At 41.0% G+C, this 15,404-nt stretch overlaps 1 long non-coding RNA gene across 2 annotated transcripts in view; it reads right to left on the bottom strand.

Annotated features, from left to right (window-relative positions):
- Window positions 1-11,246, bottom strand: part of LOC146785306 (uncharacterized) — a 166,064-nt gene extending 154,818 nt beyond the window's left edge. For both annotated transcript variants that reach the window (XR_014970956.1, XR_014970955.1), the window contains exon 1: window positions 11,154-11,246. This is a non-coding gene — a long non-coding RNA (uncharacterized LOC146785306). The remainder of the gene's footprint in view (window positions 1-11,153) is intronic.
- Window positions 11,247-15,404: the final 4,158 nt, after the last annotated feature.

The following is a 15,404-nucleotide window of genomic DNA, read 5'->3' as shown; positions in this document are numbered from 1 at the left end:
AACGTACTTTATCAATAAATTTTGTACCTAAGCCAAATTTTTCCATGACCGTGAAAAGATAATTCCATTCGATGCGATCAAACGCTTTTTCTGCGTCAAGTGAGAGGGCTAACGCATCATCTGTGAGATGTTGAGCCGACCACAGTGCATGGGCCAGAGAACGCAAATGGTTGCGGGAAGAGCGTCCCGGTACAAAGCCTACTTGGGAATGGTGTATCAAAGAAGGCAAGACTTTACGTAAACGAGACGCAAGGATACTAGCCAGGATTTTAATATCAGAGTTCAACAGGGAAATGGGACGATAACTACTGCAAAGCTGGGGGTCTTTGCCTGGCTTTGGTAGCACAACAATAATAGCTTTGTTAGAAAGGGGACCCAATGAAGATGCAGTATCCGCCTCCTGGAATGCGGCATGTAGAGTGTCAATAATATTGAGACCTGCCCAACGATAGAATTCAGGTGGAAACCCATCCTCACCAGGGGCCTTGTGATAGGGCAGGGCAGCGATCGCACTGGAAACCTCATCCCTAGTTATTTCACCCTCAAGGATGGCCTTACCATCCGCTGAAAGAGAAGGGAGATGCACCTTCGCAAGAAATGCCGTCATCTTATCCGAATCCATTCGATTATCAGAAGTATAGAGGGATTCATAAAAGGAGGCAAACTCATTGACAATGTCTTGCGGTTTTGTGCATAAGTGTCCTTGCGCAGATCTGATGGCCGGGATGGCCATAGATGCCTCCCTTTGACGCAACTGTGCGGCTAATAACCTTCCCGCCTTTTCTCCTTGCTCGTAGTGTCGACCTTTCATTTTCTGTAAGGCGTATTCTGCCTTAGATGTAAAAAGACTGTTTAAGGCCATTCGGGCTTGTTCAAGCAGTTTACGATTTTGTAAGGACGGAGAAGTGATATAAAGGCGAGAATAGGTTTGTATGTCATGTTCGAGCTCCACTTGTTTCCTCGCATTTTGCTTATTAGCGAGTGCTGCATCACGCATTAATTGTCCCCTTAAAGTAGCCTTAGCTGCAGCCCAAAGAGTCCTGCTGGAGGTCACGGATCCCTGATTATTAGAAAGATAAGTTTGAAGATGTGACTGCAGTTGGGATTTACCAACAGGAGTTCTGTGGCGTTGGATATTCATTCGCCAGGGCTTACGTCCAGGACTAGAAAGTCCCAGGTCTAGGGAAAGGAGAACCGGAGAGTGGTCAGACAATGCCGCTTCCAGAATACAGGAATCCGTGACCAACTTAACTGCATTCTGTGAGATGAGGAAGTAGTCAAGGCGAGAGAACGTACCATGAGTCGACGAAAAGAAAGTATATTCTTTATCCGTTGGGTGACTGATACGCCAATGGTCAACCAACCCGATATCTGAGATAATGTCACCTAGCAAAGCTCTATCTGAAGCATTGCCCCTATCCAGTGGACCAGTTTTATCTAGAATAGAATCTTGCGTCACATTCCAGTCTCCACCAATCAAATATTGCGATGCATTAATTTCGAGCAACAAGCGGGATAATTGGAGAAAGAATGTTTTCTTGGTACCCGTAGGGGCATATACAGATCCTACACAGACGTGAGAATCACCAATTTTAAGTTTAGCAAAAACGTAGCGGCCATTTACATCTGACCATGTTTTAGAAACAGTGACCGGGAGGGACTTGCGAAGAAGAATTGCAACTCCACACTTGCGAAGGGGACCTGCGTCCGTGGATTCATCCTGTTGAATGCTGCTATGTATAACCTTACCCACCCAATCTCTACAAAGTTTGTCTGATTCTAGAGCATCCAAATGGGTCTCCTGAAGCAAGGCTACATCTACATGCTTAGTCTGAAGATATGAAAGAACCTTCTTCCGTTTTATGTAATGGGTGAGACCATGTACATTCCAAGTAATTGCATTAAGAGAGTGTGTTTTTGCCATATTAGAACAACGCAAATATCAGAAGCGGGAGAATGAAACACAAAACAACGTGCTGAACCTAACAAAGGAAAAAGAAAAGAAATGACAAAAAGAAGGGGAAACAAAAATAAAATAAATGGAAACGAAACTTTGATTTAAATGGAATACATGAAAGAAGCGATCAGAAGAATAATAAAAGAAGAAAAAGAGAGATGAAATTTAGAGAGGTGATACAATAATAAGGAAAACTATAAAATATTGGGTAAAAGCAAAGAGAGATCAAGAGACCGTAGACTGTTACTCGCGGGTCTGGGCGCACTAGAGCACCGCCACGGGAAAAGACCCCACAGAAAAGAGAAGAGATTAGGAGAGTAGCAATGGTATAGAAGGAAAGCCCATAAAAACATTGTGAAAAAGAACCTGGGTACAATAAAAAGGTAGAAAGAGCAAAATAGAGATTCAGAAGCAATATTGCTTAGAGGGGGGAGTCTAGTAATAATTAAATGTAAAGTAACCTAATATCATAAAGCATACAATGCGTGTATAAATAAACAGACCAACATGCAATCGTGCAAGTAGAATAATAAAACTGTAATTAAACCATTAGACGCCCAGGCGCCCAAGTAAATGCAAAATTAGTAAGAAATATTTGAGCAATAAATTGTAACAGGAGAAGCAATGAATATAAGAAGAAGAAAGAGTGATATTATTAGGCAGAGAAATAACAGTAAGCAGACTGAAGGAGAAAAAAGAAATAAGGTAGAAAGCTAGGAAGAAAGAGGTAGAAAAGGACAAGCAGATATTATAAGAACAGCAAAACATGTGAGAAATGTGGTAAATAATTAACAATAGAAATAAGACTTCTCAAGAAAAGAGAATCTATAGTTAACTGCCAATAGTATTAAGGTCAGCAACTTCCATAAGTGAGAGAGTTATTCAGTCCGCATCCGAAGGAGTTTTAAGAGGAGAACGTGACTTGTCTCTCTGCAGATCTTGTGAAAATGTAGCAACCGAAACCGATTGTATTGCAGATTTCCTATCTTCTTGTGAGCGATGAAGACGTTCAAGGTCCCTACCCAGAGGTCGGGGGCTGCTAGGAGGGCGCTTGTTGCGATCTGGCAATGTGATGGAAGACTTAGAGGATGAATGGGGCTGAACTTGCTGTGAGGGTGTTGTGAGAACCTCCATTTCTTGAGGATGAAGACGGTCCAGGAATTGCTGAAGATGCTCGGGGTCAAAAAAGTCCTTAGAAACTCCATCTTTGGTAACGCGAAAGCGTGCTGGGTCAAATAGGCCATATTTGATACCTAATTGACGTAGTTGAGGCCGCATGGAGAGAAAGGCTTTCCGCCGCTCGTTAGTTTCCTTGGAAAAATCAGCTGCCATAAAAATACGATGACCTTCAAAAGAAAAGGAGCCTTGAAGCCGAGCCGCAGATAATATTTGTCTTGTTTGTTCATGACGAAGAAGACAGGCAATAATCGGTCGTGGGCGTGCGGCAGGGTCATCACGTGGAGGACCAATTCTATGAGCCCGTTGTATCTCCAGAGGTGGATTGAAAGGAATACCAGTTAGCTTTGGGAGTATACGACACAAAAATTCACTGGAACTCTGCCCTTCAATGCGCTCTGGAAAGCCAAAAAAACGAATGTTGTCTCTCCTACTTCTGTCTTCCAAATCAATGAGTTTACTATGGAAGAGTAGAAGGTCCCGATCTTGATTTGGAAGAGATTCCAATCGATTCTCCACTGCCAGAACTCTAGAATCAAGGGATTCAAACTTCGTATGAAAGTTGGTAAGTTCTGTCTTAATTGATTTAGTCTCCTCAGCTAGTGATGTAATTGTAAGGTGCATGTCATCTAATCGGCGACTAACCTCGGAAATTTCATGCAGGATACGTTGCAAAGCTGCCGCCGACGCCTGCCCACCATTAGAGACCGAAGCCTGAGGTGAAGCGGAAGGAGAGGAGGCATTGCCTTTTGTTGGCATATTGGTGGACTGCTTAAGGGCTTCTGCAAAAAGAAGTGGTTTAGAAGCCTTATTTCCTTGCTTAGAGGCAGACATTTGAGGAGGATGTTTGATAAAAATTTTGAAAGTACGTAAAGCCGTCTTGCTGTTGAGGAATGCTTATATGTAGTTGCAGAAGAATATCAAGACATGCAAAAGAAACACTTAGTAACTGCATATGTATGACATTAATAAGCTAAAAGAAACTTATAATGCATTTCTAAACAGTAAAATGTACATCATTGCTTAATGACCCCCACTATTTACACTTGTTAATATGATAACAACTACCACTATATTCAAAGGCATGTAAATAGAGGTAAGATAAAATGAAACATCATATGCGCGATTATGGTAATAATAGTAAGCACAGCTACATGCACAGCAAGATGAACAAGGCTGTAGAATGCAAGGTAATCATAGTCAAAGCAGAAAAAGCACAGCCTAACTGAAGGAGTTGACCTGGGCACTATAATGGCATTGGAAAAAAGCACACTCTTGAACAAGACATATGGACTACGCTAAAAGAGGCTGCAACCAAAGTCAAAAGGCGCGAAACTGTGACTGTAGCAAAGAAGTTCAGCTTGGAAGAACAGTTTAGCGTGATGAATCGCAAATTAATTGCTGACCTGATAATACGCTCATTGACTGGATGAGATGAGCGATATAAGTGCCACAACAGGATTATAAAAGGAAGTAATCCTACCAGTAGCTGAGCGTCGACACGTCAAAAATGCTGATTCCTGTCAGGCGACATTCCTGAAAAGAAACATTACCGCAGGCAATTTGAGAGAGGCGCGGTTTCATGAGGAGATAGATACTTGTCAGGAGCAGCGAAGGCGCGGCCTCATGAGGAGGCGGGTGCCCGTCGTCAGCAACGAAGGCGCGGCTCCATGAGGAAGCAAGCGCTTCAGCAACAGAGGCGCGGCTCCATGGGGGCAGGCGTTCTTCGCAACAGAGGCGCGGCTTGAAGAGGAAGAAGAGGCAGCTATGTCAGACAAGCCCCGCCAGACCCGCAGCTCCACACAACCCTGTCATCGAGGCAGTCACCACCAGGGAAACTTCGCCGTCACATCGTCGAAAAACTCGCCCAGATCGTGCCCACCACCTTCCGGCTGCCGCAGGGCACAAGAAGAAGACTCCAAAGCCGCTGTGAGGTAGGAAATATCCGTTAAGGGTCCATCCCGTGACGGAGCTCACTCGTCAGGCGGCCATCTTCCTGCGTGGCCAGACCACGCCCCCGGAAAACACTCTTTCAACCTATAATTTACTCTGTTCTTAGCAAACAAGCAGTTTGGAGTCAGTACCAACCTATACAGGGAACGGAAGTTCTAGTACCATTGATTATATCTTTTTGACTGCACCACTGACCTCAAATATTGTGGATTTGACAGTTTCTTGTTCATGTTACAGCGACCATAATACCCTTATACTTACAATTTCACTTTCCGTGATTGAATTAGAGGGGATAACTACTCATTTTATAAATAAAGACATTACAACTAAAGATCAAAATCGCAGGCTAAAATGGGTAAGGATTACCCCAGATAGCTTCCTTGAAAACCTTTATACTTCTTGTGCCTCTGAAATCCAACTCTGCCTAGATCCATCCACGTACGGTTATACCACTCTAGAAGCCTTCGAAACACTAACAAAACATATTTCCGCTGACCTTACCGTTGTGAGTAAGGTCAGCTGTTCGAAGGCCGAAAGATGGTTTGATAGTACTTGTTCTAAAACTCATAGGGAGCTCCTACAGGCCATTAAACGTATCCCCAGAGATGCAGCAGAAATTAGAGCTAAAAGGATGACTTATAAATTGGCTACTCAAAATAGAAAGAATCAGTTAAAAGAGCAGGCGTGGGAAGCCCTGAGCGAAGCAAGTTTACTGAAAGATAGTGCAAATTTCTGGTCAGTAGTCAATAGCCCTTTCCTCTCTGATTCTCAAAATTTAAATAAAGAGTGTTTAATTCCAGCTGACCAATGGGTTCAGCACTTTGGCTTATTTATAACAATGTTAGTATAGAAGAAATTACAGAGGCCGTGGAGGTTGAGCACATTAGTGCAGGGCTTATTTTTAGTTCAGAGGAAGTTTATAATGCAATTTTATCTACAGCTGTGGGAAAGGCTCCGGGCCCCAATGGGGTACCAGCAGATCTGTTTAAGGCTGACTCTAGTGTTTGGTCGAGAATTTTAGCACATGTTTTTAACCCGGCGTGTTCACAAAGTCTTCCGTTATCCTGGGGAGAGGCAGTCATTGTGCCTACTTTTAAAAAAGGTGCACAAGACGACCCTATATGTTATAGGCCGATCTCTCTTTTAGACTCTGCTGCTATAATTATGGGCAAAGTCATTTTAGAGCACCTGACGACTTGGTTAGACCCTTTAAATGTTATTTCCGATCTACAATATGGCTTTAGGGCAGGCAAAGAGACCCTGGACCAATGCCTTAATTTACATTTAGTCATAGGAAAGTATACTACATTTGGCTTTTATGGATCTGACACAAGCGTTTGATTGTGTAAATAGGTCCAAACTATGGCTAATTTAAGGGATATGGGCCTTGAACCCCAGCTAGTGGCTTTTTTATTTAATATTCATGAAAAAAACACGGCCGCAGTCAGATATAATAAAAATGGTGACTTGACAAGCCCTTGGGATGTAAAGAGGGGGGTACTTCAGGGATGTATACTGGCCCCCCTCCTTTTTACTCTTTACATAAACAAGCTGGGGGATTTTTTAACAACTAGCTGTATAGACATCCCTAGGGTTGGTGACAAGAAAATCCCTGCATTGTTATATGCAGATGATACGATTTTACTTGCAAAAACAGCTGTGGGGCTCCAAAGATTACTAGATGGTTTTATAGTTTTTATGGATTCTTTAGATCTATCAACAAATTTTAGGAAGTCACACGTAATGTCTATTGGTTCCCGAAAACCCCCGAAGTCCAAATTTTATTGTAAGGGGGTTGAACTAACCAAAGTCCCAACTTTTCCATATTTGGGGGTACTCTTTGATGAATGCGGGTCGTGGGGAGCACAAATAATACAAAAAAAGAACATCTTGGCGAGAGCAACGGGGGCTACCCTAAACCTTGCCAAGAGACTAGGAACTAAACCTTTACCCACCCTGTTGAAAGTTTATAAAGAAAAGTGTATCCCTATGGCTTCCTATGGTTGTGATATTTGGGGCTAAAAGGAAGGTAAAGAGATTCAAAGAGCCGAAGATAAGTTTTTACGCAAACTATTGGCGGTACCTTCCACCACCCCGGCGTTTATTTTACATGAAGAGGTTGGGGTGGGGTATATTGAGGACGAGATAGCGATAGTCCCCTTGCTACGTTGGCTTAGAGTTTGGGCTAGTCCTAGCACAAACTTAAACCAATTGATAATCATGGACTGTATAGCTTTGGACAGAGCCTTGCATATCCCATGGTTGAAGTATATAATGGACCTGACTAAATGGCTAGGTTGCCCAGATTTATATAATATGCAGAAACCGATGGGCAAATCTAAAATTAGAGCCATTAAATCACAGTTTTTGGAGAATCAACAGGGCCTTAGGGAGGAAAAAGAGCTAATAAAACCAATGGTTAGAAGATACATCACATTACCTTTGTATAACCAAGTCCAACCATATTTACTTATTGTAAATAATGCTTTTCATTGTTTTGTGCTAACAAGATTTCGATTACATTTGATCCCTTGGTCTTTAGCTGTCCCACAAGGTTTTGCAAAACAAGGTACTCGTAAACCTTGCCCTTGTGACGATTTTTCAGAACAAGATACTTTACATTTTATCTTTTTCTGTGATTTTTATGTTCAGCTACGTAAAAGATTTATACTTCCTCTTCTTAAAGATTGTCGCTTTTCCCAAGTTAGGCCCGATTTGCTATACCTCCAAATGCTATCTTCGCCTATGGTCTGTTTTGGAGTTGCAAGTTTTTTAACAGGAGTCATGAGATGCAGAAAAAAACTGTTATTTTAATAATTATTATCAAATCATAATTTTTTATGTAACTATGATTATTCGAATGTTTACTGTTATTTAAACTGTAAATTTAGCACGTTGCACTTTATATTCTAGCATTTTGCACGTCATTGGATACCCCCTGTTCTATTTAGTAGTCTTAACTTGTATTGTTTATTATACTGTGAGCATCAAAATTCACTTTTTAAATATTAATATTTGTCTAATTGCTTATGATATTGTGAATGTAGTATTTTGTTCTTCACCTGTTAGTACTTGATATTTTATATGTTATCATCTGCTCCAGTCATGGACCTTGAACCTGTTTTCTTATTGCTTATTGTAATGTGAATTTGGCACTATGCACTTTACATGAAACCCTCTGCTCTACCTGATAACCCTAACTCTATCTTTTGGTTCACAAAATTTTCATTACTGTTTTTAAAGCAATGTTTTTTGACGAAACGTTTCCTCTCACATGTTTACTGTTATGGCATTGATTTGTCGAATAAAGTATCTTTTGTCTTTGACCTTGACTTTGACATTAAGTCTATGCTACACATGTTATTTTCTGTGTTTGTGTATGGAACTTCATAATGTTTATTTAGGCATCGCTTGGTGAGGGTTCCAGACTATAACTAGGTCATAATTTTATATATTTTGGAGGCAAGATGTCCAGATTTGTTTAGTTTCATTAGCATGTTGGGAAGACCCCAATGTTTACGTTTCCACAGCCCGGATATTCTGGCTTTTAGCTGTAAACAATTACAAAATTCAACGTTTAGGGTTGTATTTCTTTCATAGCTCTTGAACAGTGTGGGGTCTAGCCATAGTTTCTAGGTCTTTTGTACGTATGATGCCTTTCTGCACTCAAGATTTCCAATGGAGTGGTTGTTATTTATTTTATTCACTTACTCTGCCATAGTGCTAGCCAATTTGATTTAGCTATGAGTTTATCCACTCTTCTTCCCAAAAGGAGAATGGAGGGTGCTGTATGACTCAAGACATTTCTAGAGTGAGAAGTGTGCAATAGTTTTGGTGTGAGTGTTGTCGCAATGTGCAACGGATGTGTTAGTTGCTTTTCGATAGCTAACCATGCAGATTTATTAGAAAGGGGGTGTAATAAACATAAGGGCACTCTTTTTCCCCAGAAATGGAAATTAGCCAGTTGGGGATCTGGAAGCCACCCAAACGGTAGCCCAAGAATAACTTTTTTTTTTAAATCCTCGTGTTTTCACGCAAAAGAAGAGAAACACACCTTATCCAATGAAGATAATTCAGAAGGTCTGATGGGAATCAGACTTGACAAAAAGCTGACTAGTGGCATGATCATCCTTTTCACAAATTCTAGTCGACCTCACCAGGATATACTTATGGACAACTCAGTGTTGCTTATTTGATCTAATATTGGATTCATTTTGTTTAACTGAATAAACCAGATCTCGTGAGAACGATAAACCGAAATACCTAACAAATGTATGCTGCCCTTGTAATCCTAAACCTTTCAGTGAGTTGGAGGTACATAAAGTATTAAGTAGGAGAAGCTGAGTCTTCTCTATATGTAGTCAGTAGTAAGGTGTTTCAGCATTTTCCAGTGTGCATCTAACACACTTAATATTCATTTATCAGCCGCAGTGATATATACTAAGATATCCAGGTACAGTGTAGGTTTAAGAGTATGGGATTTAAATCTGATTCTGGTTATATTCTTGTAACTGTTGATATATTATAAAAGGGGGTCAAGGGCAAAGAGAATTAAGAAAGGGGGATAAAGGGCAATCTTAGCGTGCGCCCTGGCCTCAATTTAATGGTTCTGAGAAAGTACGACTCACCATAAATTTTGCGTGGGAGCAATCGTAGACAGCCATCCCCATTTTCCTGAAGAGAGTCCCTAGATCAAAGTGTCTGAGGGTCTCTTTCATGTATGTTGAAGGCCTTTTCATGTCAAAAGTGGCAGCGTCCACTTGTTTGTTTATAGAGAGGGCCCTTTCAGGTACATGACAGAATAGCATAGTGCTGTCAATAGCCATGCAGAATTTTACAAATCCAGATTATGAGGGATCAATTAATCTAGAGATCACTTTTTCCGATCTTTTGGGCATAATTGTGGCACTGATTTTAGCCTCTGAGTTTATAAGCAGGGTTGGTCTGTAGTTTTTGATTTAAGTAAGGTCTTTTTCCTCTTTGGGGATGAATACTACTGTGGCTTCAGCTGCACCACAAAAGGAGCATACATGCACATGGTGCTGAATTAAGTCTTGCAAGGGGTTGATTGCTGAATTCTTAAAAATGCATAGAAGGCTATGGGATAGCCATCGGGAACTTGAGCTCTGCGGTAGGTGTTGAGATACTCAGTTTAGTGATTTCCAACCTATCTATGGGTTACTTAGGTTCATATCTTTTGGCTTCATTACATTTATTAGATGTGATTTTCCTAAGCGAGGCAGCAGATTATTCAATAATGACTGATTCATTTATTGTTTAAATAAAAGGGAGCATACATTTCTTTGAAGGTATATGGAGACCCTCTCTTGCCTGAGCCACGCTTTTTTAAATATTAAATTTAGCGTTTACTATTTAGTACTGAAGTATACAAATCTCACCCTGCTCCAGCCAGCCTAACTTGCCAGGCAGGGCCCTCCCTGTACAGGGGCAGAAGCAAACCTGATTGGGGCCCTCCAGTTGGGCTCAACTTGGTTTCAGTGGCACTGTGAGCACCTGACCCATGTCTGAACATCTTTTTTACCACAAGGAACCCCTTTTCTGATTCCGCCAGGCTGCACTGCCGCGCTCATGGTTTGAGTCCAATGTATCAATTTCTTAAAATGTACTCTAGTTTAATCCTTGTTTAATCATGCTTTTTAATCCATTTACTCTTCGTTCATTATCAATTCATTTTACTCAATCTTGTAAGCGTAGTTATTCCATTAAAGCACAGAAATCCATGTAGGGTTCCACTTGCCATGATTTTAATAAAACAACCCAATGCATTTCGGGAAATCACTTCCCTTCATCAGGGGCATCTATAAATACAAAAATGCATCATTATAAAACCATATTCAAAACAGTGAACTTCATTGACAATCTAGCAACGTTTTATAAAACCAGTTTACACAGCGCTGCGCATTCAGGTACATTTTCGTGCTCTATTTCGTTTCATCACTTATACTCAACTCGAAGGTTTCTCAATCCATTTACCCCGGTTTATACTGCTCCATGCAACATTTTTTAACAAAAACGTAAATGCAAACGTAAACCATTGTGCGCTTACCATGACATGTGAGTCCTGCGTTTGTTATAATAAAACCTTCTTTCCTTCTCCGTGTGCCAGAGCACTACTGACGCATAACGAAACCTTTATAAACTGAACAAACTTTCACTTTTATGTTCACGCCCGTACTCCAGCCTCTAATTCACAACATGTGTGTACCTAGAAAATTCTACCACTGACATTAACGAAGGACTCTTAAAAAATAAAGTTGCTCACTCGCATTTGTACCTGCAATTCCCACAATGCTTTGTAATCGTTTCCATTATCATTCTTTTACTCTGTAAATCACCATATATTTTAAGCTTTTTAAATTGTTATTAATAAGTCCATTTCTGTCTATTTTAAAAGAACAGTCCCTTGATTAGGTACTTCTCACTTCCTCGTACTCCAACATGGAAGGGAGCCCAATATCTGTGCTTATCGCCTGTTAAATTTTGAACTAGTTCTTTCGGTAATCCTCGTGTCTTAATTTTTCACTTTATTAATCCTAGGTGCAATCTCATTGCGAGACGAAAAAGTCAAACTGATGAGTTCATGAGAAAAGAGATGCACACGTTGTCATCCATACTTAATCAATATTCTTCAACCGTAATGATTTGTCGGTGTGCAAAAACCTGCTTCACGCTTCGTCTCAGTGCGCTGTGACGTTAACAATTTTACCACAAGGAACCCCTTTTCTGATTCCGCAGGTTTTTGCACGCCGATAAATCATTACGGTTGAAGAATATTGATTAAGTATGGACGACAACGTGTGCATCTCTTTTCTCATGAACTCACCATGTCTGAACATCGCGATCGCACTAAGAGCATCGCAGTAAAGAGTGTAAAAAAGTGTTGGGTGGAATGCTTGAATGAATCTCAACCACTGGTAATTATTCGGGCGGCATGATGGTCCATCGTTATTTTGCGCACAATGCCACATTAGTTTGGACCCAATAGGAACTGACCAGCCTGAAATCGATTTAGTGAGAATGGTTTTTTTTCACTTCGCTGTAACTAATTTTGGTTTTTTGAAGAAATAGAATATTATTCTTCAGTTTGTGGACATATTCGAACACGTTCCTCATTTTCACAGGGCGGTTTAGCCCTTTCCTATTTAGTTACAGTATTTTAAGACAAGACCTTATAACATGAGGGTTTATTGATCGGTGATTAGGTGAAAGATGGAAATTGGAAATTCAAATTATCCAATTATGTCTGAGCCCATAGGGTTTTTTGATGGGGCCTGAAGTACCTTGTGTTCTTGGGTGTAGCAGAGCCATATTAAGGGGTTGAGAGAAGGTTCACTGCCATAGGAGGAGAACAAGGAAAAGGCAGAAGAGGGTAAATAATAAAGAACCAAAAAGCAATACAATGGGACTTCCACCACCCACCCACTTTTCATGAGAGGCAAGGAGAGGTGCGGGCTGTGGGGAGACAGAGGTAGGGGAATCCCATCGCCAACACAAATAACAATATCTTGACACACTGATTTGCCTTCAACATTACAACTAATTAGAAACAGTTGGACTAATGGTGCAGATAAAAGAGTATTAGGAATGATGTTAAACCTGATAAACAATTCACTATAAGGAGCTATAGGTCTCACATTAGTATCTGCCGAATGTGAGACTCTTCCTTTGAGGGCTGTAATGGATAAAGATAGAAAATACACCCCCGCAGTCATGGCCGTCCGGATGAAAGGATTTATGTATAATCCCACATAGAGACGTGACTCTAATTTAGGATTGTGATATTTTAAGGTTTAGAGGGTTGCTAGTTTAGAAGAGTTTGATGAGGATTATGATTGTCGGGGCACAACATTTCAGCATCTATGCGGATCATCAGACTTACTTGACCCCCCATGAAGGTATTTAAATATTTTTTCGGTCTCACAACATTTCCAGTAACTTCTCAATTGTTCTAATTTATTTGAAATTCTCACTGTAAAGTACATGATTTGTTGTGACTTGGTGTTCAAACGGCCCTTCATTATTCCGCGTTGTGCAGGAAAACACAATCATCAACAAATGAAATCCATGTCATTTTCTTCAGGACTTTCAAGCGAGAATGGTATACCCATTTAGGGCATCATTGACTGGGTACATTAACGACTCATTTTTAGCTTCTGGTGTATATATCTTTGGGTGTCTGTTAGCTGTCTATTGGCAAGCAAGCGAGATCCATACACTCAACTCATGGCAAATCGGGACATGCATATTTTGTAACTGACCCAATTACTCCATACATAAAACATTTCGTGCTCCCCATTTAGAGAATACAGTGAATAATGGCGCCACCTTGTGCCTGCAGTATGCACTACAGACAAGCCACTCGCGTAGATATGAATCTTTCATTTCTCCCTTCACATCACGTATAACCACTCCACGCAATTAGTTAGTGTAAAAGGCCATTTATTAGGACAGGGTTGAACAACATAACACAACATCAATCAAACCCCCCAACAATCCCCAACGTCATATCTCTCATCCTTCCATTCGCTCCCATACTCCAAATACTCACTCCTGCATCACACAGCAACCTCCTCACTTATCCCATTCGCTTCATCACTTCTCTTCCAACCTCCTCCATCATCTCCATCCATCGCACTCCTGCATGATGCACCCCCACCTTGCACCTGTATCCCCCTCCCCGGAAGGGTGAGTATGCCCGTCATGGACTCCCCCCCTCCCAAGTACCGCCACACACACTCTCAAACTGTCCTAAACTGGCACGCTTCATAACCTACACCCGTTCCTTCCACCAAAATTGTAGGGTGGGCGGGTGGCCAAAGCACAACTCCTAACCCACCCTGGGGCGCTGGGGACAGGAAGAGAAAGAACTTCCTCTCCAGCCCCCTTTATTAACTAGCCTAGACCCCACCCCCTACCTAACCTCTAATTCCCTGTCCTAATATCGCGCGAACACCCCAGGGGAAGACTGGTCTGTCGACCTCACTTCCCCTGGGGGCCGCATTCGCTTTTTCTGCAGTTACTTTACAACTTGCGCAGTTCCTCATCTCTGGCTTTGGTACCAGTGTTACTGGAGGAGTTACCTTTGCTGCTTTATGAACTGGGTGTGGCCAAGCATGGCGTGTCTGTGTATTAAAGTACCTGTACACATGTATTTTCACATTTGCTTCCTGCAGTATGTTGTTGTTCAGTCTATATCTGGTGCTTTTCTTCTTGGTGCAACTTTCTTCCTCGTTCTCATGCCTCTGCTTTTACTTCCCTTGCAGGAAAACTGCCACCCTTAGTGAACACGAATGAACTAGAGAATACATTGATGCCGTCAGCAGGAGCGCCTAGAACTGAAAGGTTTTAACAGTCACAGAATATTTTTGCTAACATTCTTTTTAAGTTTGAAAAAATAAAGTTTATTGAAGTAAAAGAAGGGAGGGGAAAATACAGCAAAATATATAAGTACAATGCAACATGAAAATGTATGGTGACACATACATGTACGGCCACATCATCAATAAGAGGAAGAAAAAAAAGGGAAAAATTTAAAATTGTGAAGACCAGTCTGGTTACATAGTAAAAATACAACAATACATTGCTATTAATGTAATTAAACAGTGCTAAAGCAGAAAAAACAAAATGTCAAGGAGGTTTTACAACTTCTTGTGTGTAGCAGGCACGAGCATGTGAAAGCGTAGCATGATGCATAGGTGCAAACGTTTCACTGCAAGGGACATAGGATATACATAAACAGTATCTAATCTATGGTTGTGGCAGACTGCATACCACCAAGCCTGGAATGACAAATCAGACAAGGATTTCCAATGCTTGGTAATCTGCTGAAGAACTACTCCCAAAAGTAAGTCCAAAATTTGCATATTTACATGAGAGTGAGACCAATCATCAGAGAGGGAAACCAAAAAAATATTGGAGATGAGAGGGGTATCGTAAAATTTAAAATTGAGGTAATTTGCTTCCAAACGCATGTCCACAAATCATGTACATAAGCGCAGGTAAAATGCATTTGTTGAAAATCAGCATTTATGGAAGAGCATGACCAACAGGCATTAGATACATTGGCCTTTATCCTATGTAGAAATGTGGGGGGAAGGAGTAATCCGTTATAGATAAAAAAGAGTGTTTGTGTGGTATTAGCCACCCTAGAGGATTTTCGTATCTTGAGCCAAATTTTGTTCCATAGAGAGATGGGCCAGTTTACAGCTAAATCACATTCCCAATCCAGCTCCACTTTAGTTTGGTCTCTAGGAGAATTGGAGTTATGCAGACAAGCATATATGTTTGACGCTTTAGG

This window comes from Triturus cristatus, chromosome 11 (genome assembly GCF_964204655.1).
Source record: "Triturus cristatus chromosome 11, aTriCri1.1, whole genome shotgun sequence".
Classification (NCBI taxonomy): domain Eukaryota; kingdom Metazoa; phylum Chordata; class Amphibia; order Caudata; family Salamandridae; genus Triturus; species Triturus cristatus.
Note: the sequence above shows the minus strand (reverse complement) of the source record. Positions and strands in the feature narration are given on the sequence as shown.